This window comes from Pelobates fuscus, chromosome 5, assembly GCF_036172605.1.
Source record: "Pelobates fuscus isolate aPelFus1 chromosome 5, aPelFus1.pri, whole genome shotgun sequence".
In the NCBI taxonomy this organism is placed as follows: domain Eukaryota; kingdom Metazoa; phylum Chordata; class Amphibia; order Anura; family Pelobatidae; genus Pelobates; species Pelobates fuscus.
The window spans coordinates 74,621,340-74,637,350 of NC_086321.1; positions in this window are offsets into that span (position 1 = coordinate 74,621,340).

Below are 16,011 nucleotides of genomic sequence, written 5' to 3' on the forward strand. Positions count from 1 at the left end.
CATTGTTTCTGTGTCTGCACATAATTGTCTTTATCTTGACTGACAGGTGCAAAGGGCAGATCTTATAAGAAAGTATGACAGGGAGCCAAGATGGAGTGAGTCATTTTATTAAATATATAGATTCATATTGGTGTATTGAGACGCTAAACTTTCCCCATTGAGATGCATTGATTCAATGCATCTCTATGAGGAGATGCTGATTGTCCAGAAAAGCGTTTAGCTCCCACCACCCCACCTTCTAATCAGAATTTCCCACAGGAAAGCATTTGATTAGCTGAGATTGTCATTTCTGCCAGGATCTCAGCCAGGTAGGGAGATAGGGATCAGACAAGCTCTTTTTTAAATCCTATTTAAGGAGGTAAGGGGGGTAGGGCGGCCAACTAAATAGTGTTTTAAACACCATAGGCTTAGGAATACATTGACCCTATAGTGTTTCATTAAGCTAGGGAGTTTGCATATAACTGCATGGCATAGCAACTGCAGTCAGAATGTGCTATATTTTTTAACTGTGTTCTCTGATAACCCAAACTCTACACTGTTATATATCTTATCTAATGTTTTGGTTGTATCACCATAAGTTGAATGTTGTGTTGTTGGAGGCTGGTGTTTGTTCAATAAAGCATTTTGGGTGGTCTTTCTCTTTAAACAGCATTGTTATTTCTGTTATTCAGGGGGAACATGTTGACAGAGTATCTGGACTTGCATGCTGAGAGCTTAATCACTTGGGCATGTGAGCTAAAAATGTCTTTGTCAAGACTGAGTCAGGAGCAGCCAGAAGAATAGGTTCATGCCTGAAGAAGGAGCGGTCATAGGATGCGATATCTGCTTGTCCAGTAGGCAGAGGACAAGACCTTACCCTGAAGAATCATTTTGGCAGTTGTCTTTGGTTCCAGACAAGAAATGACAGATGATGTAGTAAGACAGGTTTGGATCCCAAGCTGTAGGTCATACTGCTTTGTTACATATGGATTTACACTTCATTTTATTTCATAGATATCACATATTTGATAAATATAAAGTAAATTAATACATCAATACTACATAGCTTAAAACAACCAAAAGAAAGGATTGAGTAAACATACAATTACTTCTGTTTTTGGCTATTACTATATTAATTTACACTAAGAATTTATCCATAAAGCGCAAGACTTTTTTTGCAGTTTTGTGCAATTTCTAGGGAAGTGTTTTTTAAATGGCATGGTTGCTATTTAACATAATGTACAGAGTATGGAGAGAACATTAAATAATACAAACATAGAAAGTAAACAAACCTTAGGGTGCTATCCAATACTGGTACTCCCCCAGATACAAAATAAACCAATAGTTAAATCAAAAATGAATGCAAACCAAAAAACCTTAAGAAATCTCTATCTAGATTTATTAAATCAATAATACGTATACATAGCTGTTACAACAGTCAGTGATACAATATAGGCTACAAACAATAAACAAAAATATTTACCACAATTCACAAGCCGAATCAGGCAGAAACACGACTCAAACAAAAAAAAAAACCTGGTAGCCTTTATCAAGGGTGTCCATATCAAACATTTACCATGAAACCTTTTATATAGCTATATCCACAGCTGATGGTCATCAGTAATAATGTGAAAACCCTGGACCGGAAGTGACACCATCACCTCCAATCCTGGTTTCACTCACATAATATAAACATATATTAGTAAGACATCCCACAGTATAAAGATCATAATCCCTTATATAATCTCAAATAAATTCTCATATTCCATGTATATATACAATGTCTAATCATTGAAAACAGAAAAATTGAAAGAAACAATTGGAAATAATGCCCACACGTATGCGCGATCAGCTTTTCACAATTTCCCCATATTGTTTAATGGAAATCCGCCATAACTGCCTTAACTCTGATCAAATCGGTGGATCTACCTTCCACCACCAAAGGATTAGTTTACATTACAGTACCTACACCATAGCACTATACCTGTAGGGCAAAGTATAAAGAAACCGATGATCTCCAAAATAGTGGGTTCCATAAATCATTCAGTCGCGCGCATGCGCAATTGCTAAAGCGACCGGATGCCTATACCATCCAAACTAGTCCGTTTCGCAAAATACTCAATTATACTTGTAGCGGAGAGCCGATCTTGCACAGCTATTCTCCACTAGAGATCCCAGTGAGGCTCAGGAACAAGGTGATGTTAAGTCCACAGGCAAGGTTTCCAGCAGGTAGAGTAATACAGCAATATCCCCATCGCAATCCCAATAACTGGACGACACACAGTTTCAGGAGTAGAACTAACTAGCTTTATTTCACAGTTCCTTATAAAGCCCTCTCCCATGCAAGGGAGGAGGTTCTATCACTTAAGACATTATCCAATCTACAAGCAGTAACCTCCCACAGATCTCCTCCCCTCCTCTAGCATCATAATCCCCTTATCGTGTACACAGTTTTCCCCGAGTTTTGGATGTACCCTAAATACTTGGGGTACATCCACAAATCCAACATCCCCAGATAGCTCTATTCTGGGGGACCAACATACTTTAAAATTAGCCCATTCGGATAAAGCGTTCGGGAGTTATGGGACTTTGAAGTTTGGACCGACCGCAGAGGTGAAGTATCCGAAAACAGTTCCATGTATTCTGGCCCTGCGGTCGGTCACAAACAGGCGAATGCAAAGGGGTGAAATATTACTGTTAAGTGGCCTGACGGGGATTCGGATGAATCCCCTAGTTTGTGGGGTTCTTTCTACCGAACGGCGGGCCGTTCGGTAGTTTCCCCACGAAGTATTAGGAGTCTGGAGGTCTCAGCGGTGTTTGCCTAGTCAAGTGTCCGATTTTGGTTCCAGACACTCGACGGCAAAACACCGCTGTTCGGCAGTCCAAGATGGCCGCCGCCACGTGTTCGCATCCCGAATGGCGGCCACCCAGAGAACAAAGACCACACTGCATGAATAGGTAATTACCCGTTTGCAACATTGTTGCAAACGGTAATTGAAGGCACACTTTACACAGGGTGGTCTGGTTGTTCGGTAGTTTCATTCCCTTGTTTTATTTGAATGATTCTACCGAACAACTAGAGGAATACAGTTCTTTACATACATTCAACTGTCAATATAACCGGATACCATGATTTCTATACATGTTCACACACATTAAACCAGCAATATGACTTAATACACTTATTCTCATACAGGTTGTGGGACAGCCCGGTACCAATCCGCTACACTGCTCCCCCTTGCCCACAAGCCGGCATACACAGTCTGATCCAACACGGATCGGCTTGGGGATGTCCGGGGGCTCACGGATCATTTCTCTAAGTCAGTTTGTCTTGACAACCCGTCAGCATTTCCATTCTGCTTACCCGGCCGGTACTGGATATTAAAGTCAAAAGGCTGTAGCGCCAAACTCCAGCGCAGCAGCCTGGCGTTGTCCCCAGCCACCCGGTTCAGCCAGACTAACGGGTTGTCATCCGTGAGCAAGGAAAAGGGCTGTCCATATAAATAGGGTTGCAGTTTCTTTAGGGCCCACACCACAGCCAGGCATTCCTTTTCGATGGCGGCGTAGCTTACTTCTCGAGGTAACAGTTTGCGACTGATGTAAGCCACTGGATGTTCTCCGCCATCGGCCCCGACTTGACTCAGTACTGCCCCCAATCCAAACATAGAAGCGTCTGTGTGAACAAGAAAACGTTTAGTTGGATTGGGAGCTGCCAAGACAGGGGCATTTATCAGTGCATTTTTCAATTGTTGGAATGCCTGCTCACACTCCGGGGTCCAGTTTACTTGGCGGGGAAGGTTCTTACGGGTCAGGTCAGTGAGGGGTTTGGACAGGGCGCTATAATTGGGAACAAACTTCCTGTAATACCCTGCTGTCCCTAGAAACGCTAAAACCTGGGTCTTAGTCCTAGGGGTGGGCCACTGGGCTACAGCCTCTACTTTGGCGGGTTCGGGTTTCTGTTTACCGCACCCTACTCTATGTCCCAGGTATTGTACCTCAGCCATTCCGATACTACACTTGGCCGGCTTCAAGGTCAAACCTGCTTCCCTTATCCTATCTAGCACAGCTCCTATGTGAGCTAAATGTTCCTGCCACGTATTGCTAAAAATGGCAATATCGTCCAGGTAGGCACAGGTATAGTCCTGAAATCCATCCAGGAGTCGATCCACCATCCTTTGGAAGGTGGCTGGGGCGTTTTTCATCCCAAATGGCATGACCTTAAACTGGTACAAGCCAAATGGGGTGACAAAGGCCGACTTCGGGATGGCGTCTGGGGCCAGGGGGATTTGCCAATACCCTTTACACAAGTCAATAGTGGTGAGGTATTGGCCCCTGGCCATTCTGTCCAGTAACTCGTCTATCCGGGGCATCGGATAGGCGTCGGATACAGTCTTCTCGTTCAATCTCCTATAGTCCACGCAGAAGCGGGTCGTACCGTCTCGCTTTGGTACGAGGACTACAGGAGATGCCCAAGGACTGTCTGAGGGTTCAATCACCCCCAGTTGGAGCATTTCGTCGATCTCCTTATGCATGTTTGCCCGTACCGCTTCTGGAATGCGGTATGGCGTCTGGCGCATGGGTAGTTGCCCTGGGGTCTCGACCCGGTGAGTTGCCAGAGGCGTGTATCCAGGTACATTAGAGAACGTGTCGCGTTTCTCTTCTAATAGTTGCTGTACCTCGATCCGCTCCTGTGGGCTCAGCCGATCTCCCAGCGCAACCTCCCCTAAATCCCCGGACAACTGCCCATCCCCCAGCAAATCGGGGAGGGGTACGCTGTCAAACTCTTCCGTGTTAGGGGCACAGATGGCGGTTACCTCCTCAGTACGCTCGTGGTAGGGCTTCAGCATGTTCACATGGAGCATGCGTCGCCCCCCAGTCCCTGTGCAGGGGCCGATAATATAGGTGGTATCACATCTTTGCTCCACCACCTTATATGGGCCCTGCCAGGCGGCCTGTAACTTATCATGTCGGACAGGTTTTAAAATTAGTACTTTCTGCCCGACCTGAAAGCTACGGTCCCTGGCTCCCCGATCATACCATGTACGCTGGCGGGTCTGGGCCTCCTGAAGGTTTTCCCTTACCGTCTTGGTCAACGCTTCTAGGCGGTCCCGAAAGGCCAACACATACGGTATGATGGGAGTGCCATCTGTGCTCCGGTCTCCCTCCCAATGCTCTCTAATAAGATCTAATGGGCCTCGGACCCTCCTTCCAAACAATAATTCAAACGGGGAGAACCCTGTGGATTCCTGCGGCACCTCCCGGTATGCGAATAGGAGGTGCGGCAGGAATCGTTCCCAGTCCTTGTGGGTCTCTGCGAAGGTTCGGAGCATCTGCTTCAAGGTACCATTGAATCGTTCGCAGAGCCCGTTCGTCTGGGGGTGGTAAGGGGCACTGATAATAGGCTTAATGCCACAGATCCTCCAGAGGTGTTGGGTGAATTCTGCGGTAAACTGGGTACCCTGATCCGAGATAATCTCCCTGGGTAATCCCATCCGGGAGAATATCCGCATGAGGGCATCCGCGACCGTCTCAGCGTGGATGTTGGTCAGAGCCACTGCCTCTGGATACCTGGTGGCATAATCTACTACCGTTAAAATATACCGTTTTCCTGACGGGCTAGCTTTATTGAGGGGGCCTATCAGATCCACCGCTATTCGGCTAAAAGGTTCCTCTATTATGGGTAAGGGGTGAAGCTTAGCCTTCCTGCGATCCCCCCTTTTTCCCACTCTCTGGCAGGTATCGCAAGTCGTGCAATATCTGCGTACTTCCTGGCTAATCCCTGGCCAGAAGAAACTCTGGGTTAGTCTGTACCTGGTGCGACTAACCCCTAGATGTCCGGATAGCGGAATATCATGCGCTATCCGGAGTAATTCAGCCCGGTACCGCTGTGGTACCACTAATTGTCTCCTCGCTATCGGGTCTAACCCCGTAATCTGTTTGCTTGTTTCCCTGTACAAAAGTTGTTTATCCCAGATAAACCTCTCTCCCTCCGCCCCGGGGGAACCCGTGCCAACCTTGTCCCTATACACCTGAAGCGTGGGGTCTGTTGCGACTTCGGCTACAAATTCATTAGGTGGAGCCCAGGGGACACATTCTAGAGGGGGGGTAGGGTTGCTTACCTGGACCTCCGGCAGTGTGTTGTTGTCCTGGGTGCGGGCCTGTTGTCGGGTGACTACAGGGTTGACCTCCCCTGTGGTGGGCGACTGGGGCTCAAAAGCAGAAGTGAGCCTCCCCAGATCGTTCCCCAATAAAACCTCCGCCGGTAAATGCGGCATCAATCCCACCTCCACTTCCCCTGCCCCCGCTCCCCAATGTAAATGTACCCTTGCTGTAGGTAGCCGGTACACTGCTCCCCCAGCTACCCGGATGGCAACAGTTTTGTTCAGTTTTGCCTGATCTGAAATCAGGTGGCTCTGTACCAAAGTGATGGTGGCTCCCGAATCTCGTAATCCCCGGACTGCTGTACCATTCAGATATACCGTCTGTCGATGGTGCCGTAGATTATCCACATTGGCCTGGACAGGATCTGCCTCGTGCAGTACCTCCCATTGTTCCACAGTAGTAATGGGGACTGCGGAACCATACGGGGTGGTAACTAGGTCCTGGTAGTGGTGGGCTGCGGCCGCTCTGGGTGGAGGTGGGCCTGGACGAATCCAGGTGGAACGGTCCCGTAGCTGTGGGCATTCCCTTTTATAATGTCCCCACTTCTGGCAGTGATGACAGGGGCCAGCGGTGGGTTGTCGGAACCGGGGCTGTGCAGCGGGTGGTGGTGGTGGTGGTAGTGGTCTCGGTGGAGCTGGGGTGTAGGTGGTTCCCCCGAATGTTTTAAAGGTTGCTTTTGGAGCTGCAGGTTTTTGTGACCTGCGTGCATCCAGGTAGTCATCCGCTTTCCTAGCAGCCTCGGTGAGGGAAGTAGGGTTTCTGTCCCTTACCCATTCCTGGACCTCACTGGTTACTCCCTCATAGAACTGCTCCATCAGCAACATCTGTATTACATCCTCCATAGAACGTGCCTTGCTAGCTTGCACCCACCCGAGTGCTGCCCCCTGTAATCGGCATGCCCACTCTGCGTGCGAGTCCTTCTCTGCTTTCTTTAGATCCCGGAACCTCCGCCGGTATGCCTCGGGTGTTATAGCATACCTGGCGAGTATAATTTCTTTCACTTTACTGTAATTCCTTATTTCGTCATTAGGTACAGTCCGATATGCCTCTGCTGCCCTCCCGGTTAACCTTCCGGCCAAAATAGGTACCCAGTCCTCTGCGTTAATTTTATGCAGTGCACACAGTCTCTCAAAGTCTTGCAGGAAAGCGTCTATATCTTCCTCTGCCTCCACATATGTTTTAAAAGCCTGGTACGGTATTTTAGGCTTACCTTCCTGTGGCACATTAATTGCAGAGCTTTGTTCTGGTGCCTGTGTCCTTAGGATGAATTCTTGTACCTCGGCCATTGTCCTGGTAACAATTTCTGCTGGGGGGTTTTCCCCATAAAGGGATAGCCTGAACTGAACCTGCCTCTGGAATTCCGATCCTTGTGGTGTTCCTCCCGGCTCCCTCTGTGCCGGAACTGAATCGCCCTCCATTCTGTACTCTGCCATGAGTTCTGTAACAAGTACTGCTTTCTTCTTATTGCTGGCTTGTATACCCCTTGCCTCTAGGAGGTCCTTTAGCGTGGAGCGTTTTAGCGCAGAAAAATCAATCTCCATCCGTACTCCATTTACGCTTGTTCCTCTGTGAGTTTGGATCCCACCGCTGCCAACCAATGTAGCGGAGAGCCGATCTTGCACAGCTATTCTCCACTAGAGATCCCAGTGAGGCTCAGGAACAATGTGATGTTAAGTCCACAGGCAAGGTTTCCAGCAGGTAGAGTAATACAGCAATATCCCCATCGCAATCCCAATAACTGGACGACACACAGTTTCAGGAGTAGAACTAACTAGCTTTATTTCACAGTTCCTTATAAAGCCCTCTCCCATGCAAGGGAGGAGGTTCTATCACTTAAGACATTATCCAATCTACAAGCAGTAACCTCCCACAGATCTCCTCCCCTCCTCTAGCATCATAATCCCCTTATCGTGTACACAGTTTTCCCCGAGTTTTGGATGTACCCTAAATACTTGGGGTACATCCACAAATCCAACATCCCCAGATAGCTCTATTCTGGGGGACCAACATACTTTAAAATTAGCCCATTCGGATAAAGCGTTCGGGAGTTATGGGACTTTGAAGTTTGGACCGACCGCAGAGGTGAAGTATCCGAAAACAGTTCCATGTATTCTGGCCCTGCGGTCGGTCACAAACAGGCGAATGCAAAGGGGTGAAATATTACTGTTAAGTGGCTTGACGGGGATTCGGATGAATCCCCTAGTTTGTGGGGTTCTTTCTACCGAACGGCGGGCCGTTCGGTAGTTTCCCCACGAAGTATTAGGAGTCTGGAGGTCTCAGCGGTGTTTGCCTAGTCAAGTGTCCGATTTTGGTTCCAGACACTCAACGGCAAAACACCGCTGTTCGGCAGTCCAAGATGGCCGCCGCCATGTGTTCGCATCCCGAATGGCGGCCACCCAGAGAACAAAGACCACACTGCATGAATAGGTAATTACCCGTTTGCAACATTGTTGCAAACGGTAATTGAAGGCACACTTTACACAGGGTGGTCTGGTTGTTCGGTAGTTTCATTCCCTTGTTTTATTTGAATGATTCTACCGAACAACTAGAGGAATACAGTTCTTTACATACATTCAACTGTCAATATAACCGGATACCATGATTTCTATACATGTTCACACACATTAAACCAGCAATATGACTAAATACACTTATTCTCATACAGGTTGTGGGACAGCCCGGTACCAATCCGCTACAATACTCATTATTTCCAATTGTTTCTTTCAATTTTTCTGTTTTCAATGATTAGACATTGTATATATACATGGAATATGAGAATTTATTTGAGATTATATAAGGGATTATGATCTTTATACTGTGGGATTTCTTACTAATATATGTTTATATTATGTGAGTGAAACCAGGATTGGAGGTGATGATGTCACTTCCGGTCCAGGGTTTTCACAATATTACTGATGACCATCAGCTGTGGATATAGCTATATAAAAGGTTTCATGGTAAATGTTTGATATGGACACCCTTGATAAAGGCTACCAGGAGGAGCCGAAACGTTGGGGGGTTTGTTTGTTTGAGTCGTGTTTCTGCCTGATTCGGCTTGTGAATTGTGGTAAATATTTTTGTTTATTGTTTGTAGCCTATATTGTATCACTGACTGTTGTAACAGCTATATATACGGATTATTGATTTAATAAATCTAGATAGAGATTTCTTAAGGTTTTTTGGTGTGCATTCATTTTTGATTGGTTGCTATTTAAAAAACAAAATATTGTTTATTTATTCTTATTTTCAATTTCTTTGCTCCTTTGTAATTTGTATTATACATATTTTAATATTGTCTGATACATCATGGAAAGCCAAAAGGCAGATGTCGATAGAATACACCTTTATACCCAGGCAGTCTAAATCTTACTTTTATATTTAAAGGTTGTCTGAGAATCATGTGAGTTTCTCATGAATAAGAGCAAGCATGCTATCTGTCATCGTTACCTGATATAAATGATACCTAAATTGCTTACCAAACCTTGGCTTTGAATCATAGACGTTATTAAATAATACGTAACTAGAACGTGGTACTTTTGGGGGTGGGGGTTTTAAATCTGTTAGATCTATTATTAAGTATAAAACATTTTCTTCCCATCTTTACAGAGAATGTGATTAGTTAGGACCACAGGAATGTTTTTAAACTGGTGGTATTTAAGGATATTTTTCTACTGTTTAAGAAACAGGAAGCTGATACATCATGTGATTTTAGGTTTGGTGTGAGGACATGCTAAATTTCTCTTCATTGTCCTCGTTTTCCTGTCCTGTTTTGAAGGAAGTGAATGCTGAGGAGAAAGGGAAATTTAACTGATTGTTTTCTAAAATATATTATCCTAGCAAGTGATGACAAAAATGGGAAAATCTCGCCAAGAGGTAGCAGAAACATTTCATGTGGTCAGTCCTATGTAAGGACTAACCTCAAAACTAATTGCATTATTATTCCTTATAACTGATTTTTTTCTGCTAGGTACAAGAAACAATTTTAAGGGGTATTAAAGGAGGAATTCCATATTTTAAAACTTGGAATATCTGGGTTTGACCATATTATTATTATACCTAGAATTATCATGATTAGGATTTTCCCACTTTGCATACCTCTAATGTGTATAGATTCCATTCACAACATGTGTTCTCTTCAAGGAACAATCTCTTTTTGTGACCTGCATTTCCATGTTCCTGATTCCTATCCAGATTTCTGTCCTTTTTCAAGAAGATCGGGTAACTATTCCCAACATAAAAGGCAAGTTCATTACATATCTAAGATCTGTGCAACATTTACAAAACCACCCAGTCAGGCTGCTCAGTATCATTAATCTGTCAAATAACCTGTTACTGCAATTCCAGAAAGGTTCATGGGCAATCCTATCAGGAGGCTCAGTAACATGTACAGGATTCTGTGGCAGCAAAGTTTGCAAGTGGTATGTACTGTAACGACTACATTTCTACAATCTTCTTATTTTCCATGAAGCCTGTCACTTATCATTGCAATATTATCAAGGTCTAAACTACTATTTCTTTCATGAGTAAATGATTATTCACATGAACATCTCTACTCCCAATTTATACTCAACCCACTGTAGTATTATTGATGAGTCTCTAATGAAATACAATCCTGCTGTACATGAAATCAACATTTTCGTGCAGGGTTATTCGCTAAAATGAGAATTCAAAGTGAACTGCAAATTTAAAGGAACACTAAAGTCAGCCAGACAACTTCATCTCAATGAATGAAGTGGTCTAATTGAGGTGTTCTGATAGTCGAAACCCTTCAAGGTAAAATATTTCCATTTTGCAGAATGAAAATTCAGCCACAAGAGGCCCTTCCGTTGTAACTACCAAGTAAAACTCAGCCATGTGACTTGCATATAGGAAAAAGAAGAATTGGATTTGACCAACAACAAGGAATCTACGCCTCCTTGATTACTTTACAGGAGGTGGAGAGGTCAGCAGCACCAGGGGAGTCTCAACTCTGGAAAAAGGTGAGTAAAATTATTTTATAAAAAAAATATTTTAGTGCAAAAATGGAGAGAGGGAAGGGCACTATGCTAGCTATGGAATATGGCATAATATATTGCATAATATATATGTTTTTTGTTTCTAATACTAAAGTTCTCTTCTGATGTCAAAATACCAAAACTGGAAAATTATCTAACTCAGCTTTGCTTCCAGTTCAGCATTAAATGGAAAGTATAGGCACCAAATCACCTTTAACTTAATGAAGCAGTCTTGGTGTATAGATCACGCCCCTACAATTTCACCGCTCACTTCTCTGCCATTTAGGATTTCTGTTTATGCAGCCCTAGCCACACCTCCCCGGGCTGTGACTAACATAGTCTATGTGACGAAGTGCCCTTCGCCACTTTGTCCTGGAGAGGCCTGCTTGCCTGCCTCCTCCCCTGCGACTATGGTCCTGGACTATATTACACTGTAAACCCTGTATTCAGGCATATGGACTTGTATTAGACTGTCTTTTTCCCTTTATCTATGCTGTAGGTTTGGACTACTAATATAACCTAACAGCCAGGAGATTTAGGCGAATATATTGCATAAGAATCACATTACTGGAGAATACAGCCGTTCGCATGATTTCATGCGAATTCTTTGTGCTCTGAATAGGTGGCCGCCATTTCGGGACTTTTCCACGTGTTCGCGGCCATCTTGCGTGCGAACAGCGGTGTTTGCCTGGGAACGCATGGAACTGAAATCGGCAGCGCAAACAGGCGAATACCGCTAAGACCTCCAGACATCCAGAACTTCGCACGGAAACTACCGAACGACCGGCCGTTCGGTAGTTATACTTAACTTAGTATGGGGATTCTAGCGACCACAAAGATGCGAATGGATGGCAAGAATTTCGTCTATTTTACCGTGCGAACGGAGACCGACCGCAAGGCCAAAACTCATGGAACTATTTTCGGCTAGTTGGTCTGTGCGGTCGGTCAAAACTTTGGAGCCCTGTATCTCCCGAACCATCCATCCGAATGGGCTGATTTTTGGACAGACTGTTCTCCTGAACAAGGGCTATTTGGGGATACCAGATTTAAAGCTGTACCCCCTGTTTTTGGGGTACATCCAGAAACTGGGTAAAATAATGTATGTTTTAATTGGGTTATGTGCTTATCTGAGGGGAGGAGACGTGGGGGTGTTACCATGCATGTGATTGGTCAATTTCATCCTCCCCCTGGGAGTGTCCTGTATGTACCTGATCCTAATAAAAAGCAGGCTGGGTGTTCCAGTCCTCAGACCTCTTCTGACCCTCAATACGTAGCCGTGTCTCGTTATTGGAGGGAACTGCTATATCACACTGGGGATTGCTATGCTCTGCATATTCCCCTGAGCTCTTAATCACTTAGCTCTTTTAAGAGCTTGTTCCAGATACGCTCTCCTGGAGGAGAGGTCTTCCCCACACGGTCCTGGAGGACAGAAGCCGATCCAGGGTGGAAGGAAGACGGCGCGGCTCCAGTTAATCTACGGCGGTTGTGGAGTCTGCGGTGGTTGTGGTGTCGTCTGCAGTGCTTGGAGTCCTCTGAGAGCGCTAGGAGCATCCATCAACGGAGGGTACTCGGTCGGGGTACACGGAGCTCCGTTACAGTGGTGGCAGCGGTGGGATGGCGTCCTAGTGCGAGGAGAAGCAGCTCAGAGACACGGGTAACGTTTGGAGTTACAATTGAGGGCAACGCTAGCCATTGGGCAGCGCCCCTAGCTACAACAGGATGGCTTCCCTAGTGCGAGGAACAGCATCCTGGGAACACCAAGCAAAACTGGACTATTGGTATAGTCACGTACAGTTTGACGCTATGCTGAAGCGGCGGTTGGCTATCTACGGGCCCCTTCTAACCGAGGAAATTGTACCAATAGTGAGGAGAGAACTGGCGGAGTATCTGCAGATGGAAGCAGAATATCGGGCAGTAAGGGCAAAGTATTCCGTCCCTGCGCCCCAACAACAGCGTGAGTTACAGGGGGCCGAAGGTGCCGTCCTTCCCCCCCAGCAGCAGTGTGTCCTACAGAGAGCAGAGACAGTTGGTCCCTCTCTACAGCAACAGGACCATGGTAAGGGAGTGGAGACAGGCGGTCTCCCTCTCCAGCGGCAGTGTGTACCCCAGGGGGCCGAAGGTGCCGTCCTTTCCCCCCAGCAGCAGTGTGTCCTACAGAGAGCAGAGACAGTTGGTCCCTCTCTACAGCAACAGGACAATGGTAAGGGAGCGGAGACAGGCGGTCTCCCTCCCCAGCGACAGTGTGTACCCCAGGGGGCCGAAGGTGCCGTCCTTCCCCCCCAGCAGCAGTGGGTCCTGCAGAGAGCCGAGACAGTTGGTCCCTCTCTACAGCAACAGGACAATGTTACGGGAGTGGAGACAGGCGGTCTCCCTCTCCAGCGGCAGCCTGTGTGTCCGGGAAAGGAGCACAGCACCCCCTCTCCCCAGCGGCAGCTTACCCTAACAAGGGGAGACACCAATCCTCCAGACGGCGCAGATGGGACCGTGGTCTCTGTGCCTGACCTACAGGGATGCTGGACAGCCCTTCCAGATCCCCAACTACCCTCACCGGGACACCCAGAGGAGGGGGTAAGTACAAATTCCCCTCCCCAGCTAACTCCTAGCGTGGCACCAGGGTTAACGGAGGCGATGCTAACCCCTCCTGACGTCCATGTTCCCTTGACTACTGAGCCGGACTATGGTCTCAGTACCCCAGCGGAAGAGCTGGCAGCTGGACAGAGCGCAGTCGGCCTCTGCCCTACCTTTGTCCCTGGTCCAGAGCCTGATGTCCTGCAGGCTACCCCAGCGGAAGAGCTGGCAGCTGGGCAGAGTGCAGTCGGCCTCTGCCCTACCTTTGTCCCTGGTCCAGAGCCTGATGTCCTGCAGGCTACCCCAGCAGAAGAGCTGGCATCTGGGCAGAGTGCAGTTGGCCTCTGCCCTTCAAGTACCCTCGGCATGTGGCCTCATTACCACAGCCAAATACCCAGGTGCAGTGACTGTGTGTTGTGGGTGGGCTGTTCCTGTACTTTGATGTTGTGGGGGGGCCACTCGGACATCTGTTTATTGTGGGTTGGTGGATCGACTAACGGAGGCACTGACCGACAGAAGGTCAGGTGCCTGGTTAGTCTTCCCCCCAAAGGGGAGATGTGTGACGAAGTGCCCTTCGCCACTTTGTCCTGGAGAGGCCTGCTTGCCTGCCTCCTCCCCTGCGACTATGGTCCTGGACTATATTACACTGTAAACCCTGTATTCAGGCATATGGACTTGTATTAGACTGTCTTTTTCCCTTTATCTATGCTGTAGGTTTGGACTACTAATATAACCTAACAGCCAGGAGATTTAGGCGAATATATTGCATAAGAATCACATTACTGGAGAATACAGCCGTTCGCATGATTTCATGCGAATTCTTTGTGCTCTGAATAGGTGGCCGCCATTTCGGGACTTTTCCACGTGTTCGCGGCCATCTTGCGTGCGAACAGCGGTGTTTGCCTGGGAACGCATGGAACTGAAATCGGCAGCGCAAACAGGCGAATACCGCTAAGACCTCCAGACATCCAGAACTTCGCACGGAAACTACCGAACGACCGGCCGTTCGGTAGTTATACTTAACTTAGTATGGGGATTCTAGCGACCACAAAGATGCGAATGGATGGCAAGAATTTCGTCTATTTTACCGTGCGAACGGAGACCGACCGCAAGGCCAAAACTCATGGAACTATTTTCGGCTAGTTGGTCTGTGCGGTCGGTCAAAACTTTGGAGCCCTGTATCTCCCGAACCATCCATCCGAATGGGCTGATTTTTGGACAGACTGTTCCCCTGAACAAGGGCTATTTGGGGATACCAGATTTAAAGCTGTACCCCCTGTTTTTGGGGTACATCCAGAAACTGGGTAAAATAATGTATGTTTTAATTGGGTTATGTGCTTATCTGAGGGGAGGAGACGTGGGGGTGTTACCATGCATGTGATTGGTCAATTTCATCCTCCCCCTGGGAGTGTCCTGTATGTACCTGATCCTAATAAAAAGCAGGCTGGGTGTTCCAGTCCTCAGACCTCTTCTGACCCTCAATACGTAGCCGTGTCTCGTTATTGGAGGGAACTGCTATATCACACTGGGGATTGCTATGCTCTGCATATTCCCCTGAGCTCTTAATCACTTAGCTCTTTTAAGAGCTTGTTCCAGATACGCTCTCCTGGAGGAGAGGTCTTCCCCACACGGTCCTGGAGGACAGAAGCCGATCCAGGGTGGAAGGAAGACGGCGCGGCTCCAGTTAATCTACGGCGGTTGTGGAGTCTGCGGTGGTTGTGGTGTCGTCTGCAGTGCTTGGAGTCCTCTGAGAGCGCTAGGAGCATCCATCAACGGAGGGTACTCGGTCGGGGTACACGGAGCTCCGTTACAGTGGTGGCAGCGGTGGGATGGCGTCCTAGTGCGAGGAGAAGCAGCTCAGAGACACGGGTAACGTTTGGAGTTACAATTGAGGGCAACGCTAGCCATTGGGCAGCGCCCCTAGCTACAACAGGATGGCTTCCCTAGTGCGAGGAACAGCATCCTGGGAACACCAAGCAAAACTGGACTATTGGTATAGTCACGTACAGTTTGACGCTATGCTGAAGCGGCGGTTGGCTATCTACGGGCCCCTTCTAACCGAGGAAATTGTACCAATAGTGAGGAGAGAACTGGCGGAGTATCTGCAGATGGAAGCAGAATATCGGGCAGTAAGGGCAAAGTATTCCGTCCCTGCGCCCCAACAACAGCGTGAGTTACAGGGGGCCGAAGGTGCCGTCCTTCCCCCCCAGCAGCAGTGTGTCCTACAGAGAGCAGAGACAGTTGGTCCCTCTCTACAGCAACAGGACCATGGTAAGGGAGTGGAGACAGGCGGTCTCCCTCTCCAGCG